Source organism: Puma concolor, chromosome B1 (genome assembly GCF_028749965.1).
Source record: "Puma concolor isolate L17-30 chromosome B1, mPumCon1.1.hap2, whole genome shotgun sequence".
Classification (NCBI taxonomy): domain Eukaryota; kingdom Metazoa; phylum Chordata; class Mammalia; order Carnivora; family Felidae; genus Puma; species Puma concolor.
Window position 1 is genome coordinate 116,106,881 of NC_141670.1, and position 15,299 is coordinate 116,122,179.

General features: G+C 41.3%; 1 protein-coding gene across 4 annotated transcripts in view; it reads left to right on the top strand.

The window, feature by feature from the left end:
* LEF1 (lymphoid enhancer binding factor 1) overlaps positions 1–15,299 on the top strand; it is a 122,602-nt gene that overhangs the window by 46,884 nt on the left and 60,419 nt on the right. The window lies entirely within an intron of this gene.

The following is a 15,299-nucleotide window of genomic DNA, read 5'->3' on the forward strand; positions in this document are numbered from 1 at the left end:
ATACATGTTTTTAAAAAAAATTTTTTTTTTCAACGTTTATTTTTTTTGGGACAGAGAGAGACAGAGCATGAACGGGGGAGGGGCAGAGAGAGAGGGAGACACAGAATCGGAAACAGGCTCCAGGCTCCAAGACATCAGCCCAGAGCCCGACGCGGGGCTCGAACTCACGGACCGCGAGATCGTGACCTGGCTGAAGTCGCACGCTTAACCGACTGCGCCACCCAGGCGCCCCTATACATGTTTTTAAAAGTATACATTTTGAATGCGTCCATGAATAACTAGAAACTTAGGGGATACTAAGAGGCCAAACAAAAGTATAAGTGGGATGGGAACCTAGTGATGTAAATGGTCCATGGAAGCTGGCTTTTGTTGAACGTAGTGAATCAAGCTTCATTTTACATCTCGCAGGGTTCACAGGACAAGGAGTAGAGTCTAATAGAAAAATTCCAACCCCGGCAGAAAGCTGGATCCCAAAGGCTATATCTTCAGTGTAAAGCTGAACTAGAAAGAAACCACTTTCCCAGGGAACTGCAAGGAAAATTTGTTGTCTCAAATATTGGCACAGACCAGAAGAGGAAAAAACACTCCCCCTGAGAACTGTAATCACAGCCAGCTTTCACTCAGATTTGCAAACTGAGTTCACATTATCCAGGTGGATTGAAAGATCTCAAATTGGGAATTTTCTTTAAAGGAGTTCTCGTTTGGTAATGTTTCCCAATACATGGCAGAAGCAAGGACAGATCCCCTCTGGAAGCCCTTACCTTCAGTATAGGCCTCAAAGAATTTCCGTAGGTAAACTTATAAGACATGGACACTTACAGTAAGAAAAAAAGAAAAGAAAGGAAGGAAGGGAAAAAGGAAGGAAGAAAATCACAACACACAGGGAAACATGGCTCCATGAGCCACAGTCAACAGATTCAGTTGAGTCAGACATCAGAGTCTTTAAATCAGTGTTGTGTGTATTATCCAGTGTGGTAGTCACTAGCTATATGTGACTCTTGAGCACTTAACTAGTGCAACTGAGAAACTGAGTTTTTAATTAAATTTAAATAGCCACATAGCAAGTGACTACTATATTGGACAGTACAACTTCAGAAAATAGAATTATTACACACTTTAATATGTTTAAGAAATGGTAAAGGGAAATTAAAAAGTATGAATAAAGATCAAGAGAGTATATAAAAGTGGTAACATAGTTGGGGCACCAGGGTGGCTCAGTTGGTTGGCATCCAACTTTGGCTCAGGTCATGATCTCATGGTTTGTGGGTTCAAGCACTGTGTTGGGCTTTGCATTGACAGTGCAGAGCCTGCTTGGGACTCTTTCTTTCTCCCTCTCTCTCTGCCCCTGCCCTGCTTGCTCACTTGCTCTCTGTCAAAATAAATAAATAAACTTAAAAAAAAAGCATAGTTTTGAAAAAATCAAACAATTTCTAGAAAGGAAAAAATATTTCAAGTTAACTACTAAAATGGATGGGTTTAAGAGCAGTTTAGATTTAGCTGCATATGGAATTAAGGAAATGGAAAAGTGATCTGAAAAAATTTTACAGAATGTGTATGGAAAGACAAAGGAACATTTTGAAAGTGAAGGTATTACATGCAAAGACCAGTCCAGAATAAGCTGATGGAACTATGATAACATCAGACAAAAGTTTAATTCTGAATTGTTAGGCTTATAACATAGCTTCAAAATCTATAAGGGAAAAATGGACAGAACCACAAGGAAACATAAACAAACTTACAGTCTAGTAAGGGATTTCAACATATCTCAGTAATTGGTAATCCCTAGACACTCCCCTTCTCAGAATAATCTATAAAATTTTTGAGGGGTGCCTGGGTGGCTCAGTGGGTTGAGTGTCTGACTTCAGCCTAGGTCATGATCTCACAGCTTGTGTGTTTGAGTCCCATGTTGGGCTCTGTGCTGAGAGCTCAGAGCCTGGAGCCTGCTTTGGATTCTGTGTCTCTGTCTCTCTCCGCCCCTCCTTCCTTCTCTCTCTCTCTCTCTCTCTCTCTCGCTCGCTTGCTCTCTTGCTCTCTCAAAAATAAGTAAACATTTAAAAATTTTTTGAAGTATTTGAACACCACAATTAACAAACTTGATCAAGTGGATTATGTGGATCGTTGTATCCAGCAACTCCAGGTTATAAAATATTGGGCCAAGAATCAAGTGTTACCAAACTTCAAAGGATTATTTAGCATACGATTGTATTCTCTGATTACAAAGCCATTAATTTAGAAGAAGACAAATAGGAGAAACCCTCTTTTACCAATAAGGAAAACTTTAAAATGCCTCAAAAGTCAAAGTATTTAGGACTGAATAGTAATAAAAAGTTTATATATCAAAATCAGTGGTATGCAGCCAAAGGGACACTTAGAGGGAAATATATAGCCTTCAAATGCTAGTAATAGCCTACAGAAGCTAAAGGTACAGTAAGTATGTGGTGGATCAAAGAGAATGAGGCAGGAGAAATTATTGTTAACAATGTAGGCAGAGGACTACTCTCTTCTGCTAGCAGTTATCAGCACCTGTATTCATAACTTGATTAGAAATCAGTTTTTTAAGATCTTGGCCAGAAAATGTTATACAGGTTATTGGGAACAGATGGTCCAAAGGGAGAGAAAAGAAAGTGGTTACTCTGTAAGACCTAAAATACTAGGGCATGCTTGCCTTGTGCTTTGGTATCTCTATTCTTTGCCCAGAGCAAAAATAAAAGCAACTCCTTTAAATGGGTGGATCAGTATCAGTAGGTTTCGTTTAGTAGATAGGTTCTCAAAGTATAATCTCTGAACCCCTGAGCCCCTAAGATGTTTTGGAGGAGTCCATGAGATCAAAAATGTTTCCATGATAATAAGTCTTTTTCCCCCCTGTTTTCCACCGTGTTTACATTTGCACTAGTGATATGAAAGCAATGGTGAGTACAATTAGTGGCACCTTAGCGTAAGTCAAGGCATTGGTACCCACTGTACTAATAGTCATTATATTCTTTACTATCATTCACTTGGTTAATAAAATGCTGGTGTCACTTGATAAAGCAGTAAAAATTATTTTATTAAACTTAGACCCTTGAGTACATGTCCTTCTGTCTAATATTCTGGTGATGAAATGAGAAGTACACATACACCTTTGCTTGTAGTGAAGTGTCATGGCTGTTTCAAGGAAAAAGTCTGTGCGATTAAATTTTTACTTTACAGAACGATTGACAGGTCAAATATGGCTAATAACTTGGTTATTTGGTAAGCCTTTTATGAAAACTAAGCGAAGTGAGCCTGTCACTTGCATGAAAACAATTGTATTTGTTACCAATGTTAAAATTCAGACTTTCAAGGGAAAATTAGGATTTGGGGAATCTTGTGTCTCTCACCGTAGCTTGAAGCTTGAATCCTTAAAGACTCTTCTGATGAGATATTGGTGATACTGACAAATGTGATTTTGATACTGTATAATGAAAAGTGTCAGTGTTTGGAAGATCTGTATAACTCCATAAACCGGCATTCTCTAAATTATTGGTGGTTGTTACAAAACCATACATAGGTGAGATCCATTCAGCATGCAAGATAAACTAATGGATTTTAGTATAACAGGAGAGGAAAGTTTACCTGTATGCTTTCAAATTCCATATTGCAGCTGACCATTGAGGAATCATCATTTTGTCTAGTGCAGCATCAAGAGAGAATATTCATAATCATCTTAAAACGCTATTAAAATGTTTCTCTTTTCCAGCTATATATTGGTGTGAAGCCAGATTTTCTGCATAAACTTCAACTAAACATATCACAGATTTTATGTAGAAGCAGGTATGAGAATGCAGCTGTTTTCTACTAAACGTCAGATGTTAAAAGGATTTTCAAAAATGTAGAATAGTGCCACTAATTTTCCATGAAAATATGTGATTTATGTTCACATATGATGAATTCACTACTATCGTTTTTATAAATTAAAAAAGTTATCAGCTTTAATTTCTAATATGGTAAATATTGATAGATATATTCCACATAAACAAAAGCTCTTTGAGATTCTCAATAATTTTTAAGAGTAAAGGGACTGAAACCAAAAAGTTGGAGAACCACTTATTTATTAGTAAGTCAAACTTTTAGGCTCTTTCATAGGAAAGATTTGAAAAAAAAAGAAACTCCCCATGTTAACAGAAAATGGAGACAAAAGATTTGGAACCCAAACACTTGTTTTTTTCCTCAGTATGTGATTTTTGGTAACCTGGTGTTTGAGCTTTCATCCTGAATGTGGGAGTTGGCCTTCACCTCTATAGTCTCAGAGCTGTGATCACAGCCTTTCCTGTTGGCCTTTAGACCTCAGAATTCCACAAGCACAATTAAGAGAGATGGGAGGAGCAGGAAAGAAAAAAGATCATCTTCCATGTATCCATACAGTAGTCCAGAAAGTGGAAAAAAAGAAACTACTAAGACTGGGAAGTCCACCTTTCTGAAGAATTTGCACCTGTACACTACATAGCTGACCTACTGAGAAGACGATGAAATTGAACAAAATCTTCCTTTTACAAGTAGACTTTTGGATTTGTTTGGTGTAGGTTACTTGAACGTATTTGACCACAGACCACATGCCATGAAGTATATAGCTCCCTCACAAAGAATGCATAGCTGTCCTGTGTTTGAAAAAAAAAAAAAAAATGTAGTTGCAAAGTTTTATTTCACCAAGAGAAGCTCAAGAACAGATTAGACTGTAACACCAAATGTGTGTCGACCAAAACCCGGGAGATAGGTCAGGTGGATGTTGGGTTACACGGTCTCATTAAAGAAAATGAGTCAAGACTTATCTAATGAACTCACATGGATTCAGCACATTTACCCACCAGCCAGGGCTGCAATGGCCGCCTCCTGCCACAGCTGTTTGTTTAAAATTGCTTACATGAGTCATTCTGAAAAGAGACTCTGCCTTTTAAAAAATAAGTAAACAAACCATTTGAAATCTTTGTCTCCTACCTGATAATCATCTAAGAGAAGCAGTGTAATTATGTACTTGGGAGAGTCCCTGGCCTGAGGCCTTTCTAAGCCTGAAATGGCCTCATGGAGAAATTTAGAAAAAAATGCCTTTTTATTTGTCATTCACTGTGGCCATAGTGTTTGTCAAGTCTGTCACCTTCCTGCCTGTTAACCATCGAATTGTAGTTGGCACTTCCCATGTAGCCTAAAACCAGTATCCTATGAACTCTGTGGAGGTTGACTACCAGCGAAGGGACCTGACGAGTGTTTCTGTGTCACTGTTGAGCAAATGCAGAGGGGAGATTGGTAAAAAGGTGACTAGAGAAATGAAAGCATGAATTCTTGGTCATCCTCTAAATCAGCAGTGGCTACTAATAAGCTCATCTTTTAAAAGACAATGCAGTGGAGGGGCGCCTGGGTGGCGCAGTCGGTTAAGCATCCGACTTCAGCCAGGTCACAATCTCGCGGTCCGTGAGTTCGAGCCCCGCGTCAGGCTCTGGGCTGATGGCTCAGAGCCTGGAGCCTGTTTCCGATTCTGTGTCTCCCTCTCTCTCTGACCCTCCCCCGTTCATGCTCTGTCTCTCTCTGTCCCAAAAATAAATAAACGTTGGAAAAAAAAATTAAAAAAAAAAAAAGACAATGCAGTGGAATTGAAAATAGTTACTCGCTCTTAACAGTGTGCTTGGAAGGAGCCTGTACTGTGGTGTCAGATCTAGGTTTGACTCCTACCTCTACCACTTACTAGCTTGTGTGATCTTAGGCAACTAATTTAGCCTTTCCAACCCTCATCACTACCCCCTCCCTAAAATGGGGATAATTATAGCAATCCCGCAGGGTTGTCGTTGGGAGTAAACATTTGTTTAGCACAGTACTTGGTGCACAGCAAATGTTCCAACTGGTAGCAATAGTAATTGTGGCTGTTATCATCGCTAATATTAAGTTGTATTTCACAGGCCTAATTAAGTCCTGTTATCTTCCTGAGCTTTGGTTCTCTTATCTCTAAAATGGGGAGTTGGTAGGTGAGCTCCAAATCTTCCGGCTCGACATTCTGAGTTGAGTTTCAGGAGGTTGGCAAGCTGCCCATTGGAGGGTCCTGCCCCTCCCTCCCCACACTCCATCGCAGCCCCCACCCCCCCAGCTCCCTTCCCTCCCTGCAGCCAGCCACCCTGGCCAGTTAGCGCCCCCGCAGGAGGTTGCTAGATCAAAGCCCTGGGAAAGGTCAGGCATTCCTGGAGCAGAGAGACACTCAGCTGGCTGCGGTACTGCCCTTTCCTAATCAGGCACTGCAATACTCCAGACCCTAAATGGAGAGGCTTTTCTAGTCCGAACACCGGGGCTCAGCTGAGCTGGGGAGAAAGAAACTTTAAAGGAGAATATGTGTTTCGGGGTTGCCATCAAAAGCTTTCAGTGTTACGCTTTTGTTTTCTTTTGGGGATGTGTGAGAATAGGTGAGAATAGGAACGTGGAAGTCAAGTCTCACCCTAAAGATTCTAGCAAGTGGCAACTTACGGAATGGTCAAACAGTGCAAACGTTATAAATGGTGTCGTAAAACACAATCAACAAGGAAAGTTAGTCACTGTATGTTGAGTAAAAAACTAGATTGCAAACCATTATAGGCTTTCTTTTTTTTTTTTTTTTTTAAATAAAGGTATATGTGTGAAACTGTAATAGAGAAAAAAGATTGGAAAGAAATTCATCTCAAAAGTTTTTTTCTGGGTGGCAGTTATCAGGTAATTCTTTGATTAACTTTTATTTGGATTTTCTGAATGTTTTATGTGAGTTAAGAAGTGTAATAAGGAGACACAAAGCTGAGTTATTTTAAAGAAAGAAACCAAATTGTCTTTCAAATGAAAAGGTTAACCTTTTCAGAGAAAAGAGGATGTGTGGATGTGAGGTATGTAGTGACTCTACCACGCTCACATGTTGCCAGCCTCAGAGGCTCGTGGGCTTGAAGCCAAGGGATGTAACCAGTTCCTTCATTTGTGAGCACTTACGCAGCGCTTACTGTATGCCCAGCACTGCTCCCAGCACCCTGGGTCCGTGAACTTCACAAAGTAGGTTCTGTTATCCTTATCCTACGGGAAGCTGAGGCACGGGGAGGTTAACGCAGCCAGGCTCACACAGACAGTGAGAAGGAAAACCAACGCTCAGTATCAGAATTCACACTTGAGCCACACGCTCTTCCAGTTGCCCTGGGCTGAGACCCTGACAGCAGTCCTGGCAAGCAGTTTTCAAGTTAGAGTGTAGACAGGTAGCCACGGTGAGGTGAGTTGTGGTACTGTGGGCAGATTCCGTTAGAGATGGATGCAGACGGCTCTTCTGGGCCCTCTTCTCTTGCTGATTCTTCCTCCTGTCCAGCCTGCGTCCCTCTGCCCTCCTCACCGGGTCCCCATCCTAATCCCTCATGACAACCTCAGTTATCATGGGGTTCCACTACCTTTACCCAGGAGTCAATACCTGGCTGTGAACCAGCTTGGAGTCTGCAGCTGCATTCGGAATTGAAGCCACCATTTCTTTTCCCTCTGTCGTAGTGGCTTCAGTTCTCCCTACAAAAATAACATTTCCATAACTGCTTCTCAGTGCAGGGAGGACAGCAAGGTAAAGAGGAACGTGCACCCCTGGCCAGTTGTCTTCAAACAGGGCCTCAGTTTCCCTATTGGAAAAATGCAAGGACAGAATTAAAGTGATTTCAAGGTCTCTCATTGCTTTGTGCTTTGAAAAGCTTCAGTGCAGTCTTTCAACATTCTCTCTTACAGATTGCTTTTCTAGTATATTCCAGGAGCAGGGAGAGATTAGAGTCATATTGTATGTTTCTACAATAGCCACAAAAACTCTCTTCTCTCTTTAACGTGTGCCAGTATTAGTACCTCAGCTGTGTCCTGTTGATTTGATAGCAGTCATCTGTACTGTGGCATCAGTCACTAATTCACTTTTCGATGCAGAGCTCAGAGTTACACATTCTTGGTTATCAGCAAAACTGTTTCTAGAAAGACCATTACTCTTCAAAGTGCATCACTTTAACATAACGTTTAAATAGAGATTTTCTTAGGTTGAAAAGCAGAGGAATGCCGTGGGCTCACTATAGCCGGCAAGAGAGGAGGTACTTCTTAATATTAAACCAGATTATATCTAAGTCCTCTTCATCAGGTCATCATGCTGTTTCTGCTTACTCCTGGTTCTCATCCTCAAGTGGGCCCTTGTGTTAAGCTGTGCCTATTGATCGGATGTATTTGGACAGCTCATTGCTAATATATAGAATGTTCACATGGCCAGTAGAGACTCTCTGTCTCCAGCAGAGGAATATATATACCAGTCATAGTAGTGTGTGTATGTATGTGTATATTCTGTTCCATTCCGACTGTGGACAGGCGCTTCTCTCAAATACTGCACATTTGCTGTAATTTGACGTCATTTGATGGTGACAGATTGTATGTTATATATGACATGTGCCTCTGAGAGTGGTCCTGACTTCTCTCCTTTTCTAGAATGCAAGGTGTTTTCCTTGCCCTTTAGCCACTGCTCACTATATTCCGTGTTTTCTCCCTAAGTGTTAAATCTCGTATCTTCAGCTTACGGAGTTTTTCCACTTACCAAAGTCACCTTAGCATTTCATACTGCTTTACGCTGACTATCCAGACTTTCACAAACTCTGTGCCTTTGCTGTTCTCCTCATTTTGACCTCTCCCCTTCACAGGCCCCTCAAGGTGGTAGTGGCGATAAAAGTCTTTCTACAGTAACCACTCTCTGGAGGGGCTCAGTTGATACTTCTTTTCATCCAGCTGTATCAACAACAGGGATGATGATGATGATGACGACGACGACGACGATGACGATTATAGCAGCAGCAGCATTTGTGTGGCTCTTTGTATACAGAATGCTCTTACCTCTGTCATTTATGCAAGCTTGGTCCTCCCTGGCTTGTTTTTACAGATTCTTTACTTAACTCTGAAAATATTTTTTAGGTTAATTTGCTTACCAAATGGATAAAGGAGAGAGAAAAATCTCTGAAGGACAATTTTTCTTTATGTTTCTTGTTTTGCTTGAATGCTAAACACTCTAGGCTGTTTCAGAGTCCAGAGTCCTTGAATGCTTGTAACTGCCTAAATATACTGAATTTCTACAATGAAAAAAATGGAATTTTGATGACTTTTAATGAAATAGGTCACATTTTGAGTAATTGAAACTTCCTGAAGTTTCCCTAACACATTATTTGCATTTCAACACACAAAAAGGGAAAGAAATCCAGGTAACTTTAAACTTGTAGCCTTTCTTCTATTTTTCTTCACATGGTGGTTTTTAATGAGTCTAGTATCTAGAGCTGAATCTTTTATAGCTGAAAGTAGAGTAAACCAACTTTCAACTTGAATGTGTCCTCTTATTGAAAATTTTGTGAGCGGTGGTGACGGTGGGTGGCCAAATGGTAGAAATAGCTATGTGTTGCTTCATCCTCTCTTCTTTCCCCTCTGTCTCAATGCACCTGTCTTCAGTTTATTCATGGCCCCAACCTCTCAGTGTGGTTGTTACTGTTTTGTGTTTACCCTTCCTCCCGTTTTGAAGAGTGCCAGGGAAAACTTGTTGAATTCTTCGAAGAGCAGATTTGTAGATGTCTTGTGTTTTGATATTTTGACAGCACTAGGTGCAGAGTTGGGTTTAAGGTGCTTGTGATCTGTGGCAAAAACAGGATGTTTTAGGTGAGCCTGACTGTACAGGCGGTAGGCTTGTGGTAGGGTGGGTGCTCCCTGACTTTGGTCCCCATTTCCCCCTCCACACCCACAACAATTCTATTTCTTTGTGTGCATACTAGTTTCAGGGACTTGTCTAGGGGCAGTCATTCAGTAGATGCTCCCTTCCCCCATGTAACACGGCTCCACTGGTCCCCAGTCCCTATTCTCCAAAGCAAACCTGAATGGCTCTCTTCCCCTACGCTTGGTCAACAACAGCAACACCAAGCCCTATGGACCTCTTTCATCTGATCCCTTTCTGCCTTCATCAGAACCTCTCTGTCCCATGTACTTTGTGTCTGGTTTCGAAATTGAAAATTCTTGATTTGTGGATTTACTGGCTTCATGCATTTATTCTTCTTTGGTCACATATGACCTTAAACAAGGAGAATGGTTTCCATTGGTACCATTAATTTGACACATGGTGTGTTTTTCACTTCAGTTAATATCTCAACTTTGAACAGCATTCTCCAATTACAGCTTCTAGGCTTATGGCAGCACCAGGCTTCCACTTCGAGGCTCCTGCCTCTTCTGTTGCTGTTTCCACTCTAAAAGAGCAGTTTCTGCCCATACTTTCTTGACATTGCTTAATGATGTACTTTATGGGTCTCTTGGGGACGTCGAAGAGACAGATGACACTCTACTCTGTGGAGTGAGACCCTGGCTTGACTCTGCCTTTTCTGAGAGGGCTCTTTCTCTAAAAGGGTTTAAGTTTAAAATGAGGAGCACATATGAATCATACTCATGCTAAGGCATTTGTATTAGGTGCAAATGACATTTGGTTACTGTGAAGCAGATATTGGTTTATTTGTACATTTTTAAGAGCCAGGAACTGATGCAAAAACTTAATTAATAGCAGCTCACTTAATCCTTAACAACCTTCTGAACTAGGTACTGTTATCATGATCCTTATTTTCAAATGGGGCACAGAAAGACAAGTAACTTACCCAGGGTCATCTAATAAGTGGCAGAGATGAGATTCAGAGCTTGGCAATCTGGTCTGGGCACCATCCTTTTTACCCCCATCCTATGGCTATGAACGTCCAGGTGGTAGGGTGGCCAGATAGTCCTGGGTACCATTTCAAGAGACACATTCTCTTCGCTTGTGAAAAACTAAGGTCAGAATACTCTATACAGAGGATTGGGGCACATGGTGAGAAAGTGACCCTCAGGCCAAGGAGCTCTTTGGCATTGGCCCTTCGGAGTAGATCTCTCAGGCGCTCATCTGACTACGCCAAAGCTATCATAGGCTCACGGAGCAGGGTTCCAGGGACGAGAGTTTCTAAATCCCCGACAGCCATATGATGTAGACCAGTTGCTAACATGTCAACATGATCTAGATTGGCTGGTACCAGTCCGCCGTTGCAGCACCACTGAACCACTGTTTCGTGTCTGTCTCTTTGCCTGCTCTGACCACTAGCTGCTGACCTCTGAAGGGAGGATTATGGCAGGGCTTGATTTCATGGGCGAGAAGATGTAGCACGAATAGTCCTCTTTAAGCCATTTGCCACTCTTGTTTGTATGCCAACACATTTCTTGCTCACCTTGTTTTCTTCTACCTCATCCTTCAACTCTCCTTTTAAATAAGGTAGTAGGGATAAATGACAGAATCAGGGATGAGAATTGCTGTGGTAGTTGCAGAAGGGAAGGCATCTCTTTTTTGCAGCCTCTCTTGTTTTCCTCTCCTCTCCTCCCCTCAAGCGGGAGTTTTGGGACTCTAGCATAGCCTGGTTGCTGCAAGGCTAACCAACAGTGCAGTTCACTGGCTGGGTCACTGGGCACACTCAGCAGATGGTGCTCTCAGAAATGAACTATAGGCCAATGTGCTGGGGATTGAGGTGAAGGTACAGCCCTTGTGAAGCCATCAAAGCTTTAGATACGTTCAGGAAAAAAACAAAACAGTGGGAATGGGAGGGGAAGGCAGAGAGTCAAGTCTGCATGGGGGCATCTTATAAGTGAGTGTTCTTCATTTACCTTCATAGGGGTTCTATTCAGATTGTCCTCATGAATAATCCTTTTCTTCTTTTTGTGACTCATGTGTTCGTTCTTTGATGTAATCTGAGGAAATATTGGGGTGAGGGGGAGGTGTTGACAAGCCCTATATTCTGCTTGAGAGAAACTTGGAGGAAATTATTTGCCTGAATTTGCCCAATTGTTAGGAAACTCAGCATATAAAAAGACCTAACTTCTTTCAATTTAATAAATGCTCAAACAGACATATTTCAGAGACCTCATGGTTATTGGACCCATCCAAGGTTTGAAACCTGTGAGGGATTGCCAGGTAGTTATTGAGCAGCTACTAGGACTGTGCCTTCTATATATTTCTCCTTTATCCTTACCACAACACTGTAAGGTGGATATTAACATTTCCATTTTACAGTGGAAGAAGAAGAGGTTAAGTAAGTTGACAAGGATTATAAAGGGTGTGGAGTCAAGATTCGAACCCAGATCTGTCAGTCTTGGCACTATACCAGGAGGCCTGCATGGAGAGCCTATGCTGGGAGAGGGACATAGATTAGCTGGGATGATTTCCTGAGAGCAGTGAAAAGGGGGACATTCTTAGGAAGGCAAAGACATAAAGGACGGTGATGTGTCTCTCTGTTGGAAAATGACCTCCTGTGTTGTTTTGTTATTAAATGTTGGTAGCACAAGTGTCAATCTCAAAGACCATTATAATCATCCTATTAGCAACCTTCTAGGCAACAGACATCCTTGTATCACCAGGGACATATTGAAGCTATTAAACTGTAGAGATAGCAAATGCTTACACCGTATGATGTTTGGAAGAAATTCTGACTTCAGAGAAATGAGTATAAAATAATGCAACATGTTAATTTTAGAAAGTGAAAACAGGCCCCATAAGGAAATGATTATAATACTTAGTGACCCCTGTTGCTGTACTCAAAATAGCACACAGAAAAATTTAACAAGTATTGTTTGGAGGATGTTAATTTTCTACCTGGAAAACTGTTTAGCCAACATTGCCATCTGCCTTTCTTCCCCATCTCCCCTCCTCATTGGGGGCTACTCGCCCTTGCTGAATATAATAAACAATTGAAGGGAAAAGCAGTTCTAATACAAATCCTCATTACTTTCCCTTTCACACCCCTCCCCCACTAGACTTTAAAAGTGATAATTGCTTGAAATACTGGGAGAAAGTAATTTGTATTGTTAAAGCTCTGGTGAACTTCAAACAAATCTGTTCTATAATGGTGACTTCTTTTAATTATGGGGCTAGGCAGATGGGTATTTCTGTGGACCTGCTGCACCTGACCCTCACCACCCCCCCACCCCCAACACACACACACTCCCAAGAGCTTGGGACTTGATGGAAAATAACTTGTCTGGATTTTTTTTTTTTTTTTTAATCTGTGCGCCTACAACAGGAGGCCATAGTTTAGAACCTCAGGGAATGTCTTTGTGTTCAGGACCCTAAATGTTTGGGCTCTGTTTCTAGATTAACTTTTGTATAGATAAAGGTAATAATATATAATGCTTCTCACCATTCTAAGCATGTCACATATGTTTATTTTTGCTTGACACTGACACAGTACTTACCATGCGCCAGGCGCTGTTCTAAGTGGTTTATAGACATTAACACATGTACTCCTCACAGAGTCCTTCATGGGTGCTCCTGTTCTTCCCCATTTTTCAAAAGAGGAATCTGGGGCACATGGAGGTGGAGTGAACTTGCCAAAGCCAGGCAACCCAGGCAGTCTGGCTCCAGACAGAGTTCATGCCTGATCACCTTACTATACTGGAAGACAACTTGTCCCCTCTTCGTTTTCAGAGACGTTCTAGATGACCGCCTCCAGCAAGTCAACAGCATTTAGTTTTCATCTGTTAATCATTGAAACAGATTGAGGAAGTGCTCAGGCTAAAACACTAAGGAGGAATAGTGGATGGCCTTACAGGGAATGGATTTTTCTTTCCTCGCATTTAATTAGTTCTTCCACACAGGTGCTAACTCGAATATGCCAAAAGATTTCATGCCCACAGCAGATAAGTAGCTTCTAGACGATTTAACAAATTTTCTTTTGTCTGCCAAGCTCCCTTGTTATCAAAACATCCCTAGGTAGAAATGTAAGTTTTTATAGATCAAAGTTTGCATGCTAAACTGGGGACACAGGAGGGACCTATTGAATTTGATCCTCAGTCTGCATCCAATCCTGTATTCCTGGTTGCAGACAGAGAATGAAAAACACACATAAGTCAGCTCTAATTATTAGTAAGAGCTTCTCTCCAGATCTTCTAATATAATTAAGAGGGTTAATAGGGGCACGAGTGAAGCTCAACAGGAAGGGCTTGTTTGCTTGTTTTCTGTTTATTTTTAAACCTAATATTTAACTGTTACTCCTAGTTTCATGCAAGTGTACCTTATAAATAAGGAAATTGAGAAGGTAGTGGTTTGTATGGGTTTTATGGGTGATCCTGTTTACCTCCTGGAAAACATCTGGTAAGATGAAGTGGGACATCTTTCCAGCACTTGACCTCAGTTTCTCCTGACCGTGTGGCTGCCTGTATTTTGCTGGAAGTGTCCCCAGTTCCAGGGCCATTGGGTATCTGCCATGTTGTAATATGATTGAGTATACACATTCAGAAGAAAAATGCCAATTCTTATGCATGTCATTGCTTAAATTTGGATAGGAAAGAACCAAGTCCAGTAAAACATAAGTGCTGCACCTCCTAACCAGGTCAGGTTGCAAGGAGAAAGGGTATATATACTATAAGTGAGTCAAATCTAGAAGAAGCCGAAAGTAAGAAAGAGGTGCTATGGCAAACTGATGACAGATAAGATGATGATAAACTGAGACCTTTTAATTACCAGCACAATGTTATGGCTTGTTACAAAACTGTCATCTCTTGCAAAGCACCTGAAGGTTGATGTGGAAAATCTGAGCCATTTGGAGAGGAAACCTCAAAGTTGAAGCACACTGTTATAAAGCCACGTATCAAGGTTGAGGTCCCTTGCAGCTGTACACTTTCCAGAATGATTGAACATATGGTTGGGTCTTACCGATACTTCCATCTCTCTCTTGAATTTGGCTGGAGAAGAGTTTGACTTCATGGCTTTCTTTGTCTTACCCATCTCTGTCCAGAGGACCTGTCCCTTTCTAGCCAGCCTCACACTGTGCTGTCTGGCTCTGGGTCATTAGAGGTGTGCTTTCTGAGGATATCCTGGTTCCCGTTGCAAGACCTTCATGTATGGTATCTGTCCCCACCTGATCTGTGCCTGTGCTAGGTTTTCTGTACCTTGTTCTCTCAGTCACAGGGGAAATGGCACTGAAAGTAGCAGAGTGGGCTTGGGCAAGGAGTGTTGCACTCCATGATAGAGGACGTGATGCCCAGTTGTTCTGCTTTGATGGGCCTAATAAAATAGTATCAAAGCGTGTGTGTGTGTGTGTGTGTGTGTGTGTGTGTGTGTGTGTGTGTGTAGATAATCTTTTACTTGACAGAAACATAGGGGGAAATTTTGTAAAAAACCTAAAAATTTACATGTGAGGCTTACTTCAGTGGCTATCCAAAATAAAATTCATTATTTCTTTTATACTAGAAAGCTCAAGTAACACAAAAATTTCCCTTTTATATATGTAGAATACAATTTTTTCTTTGGTTATAAGGCT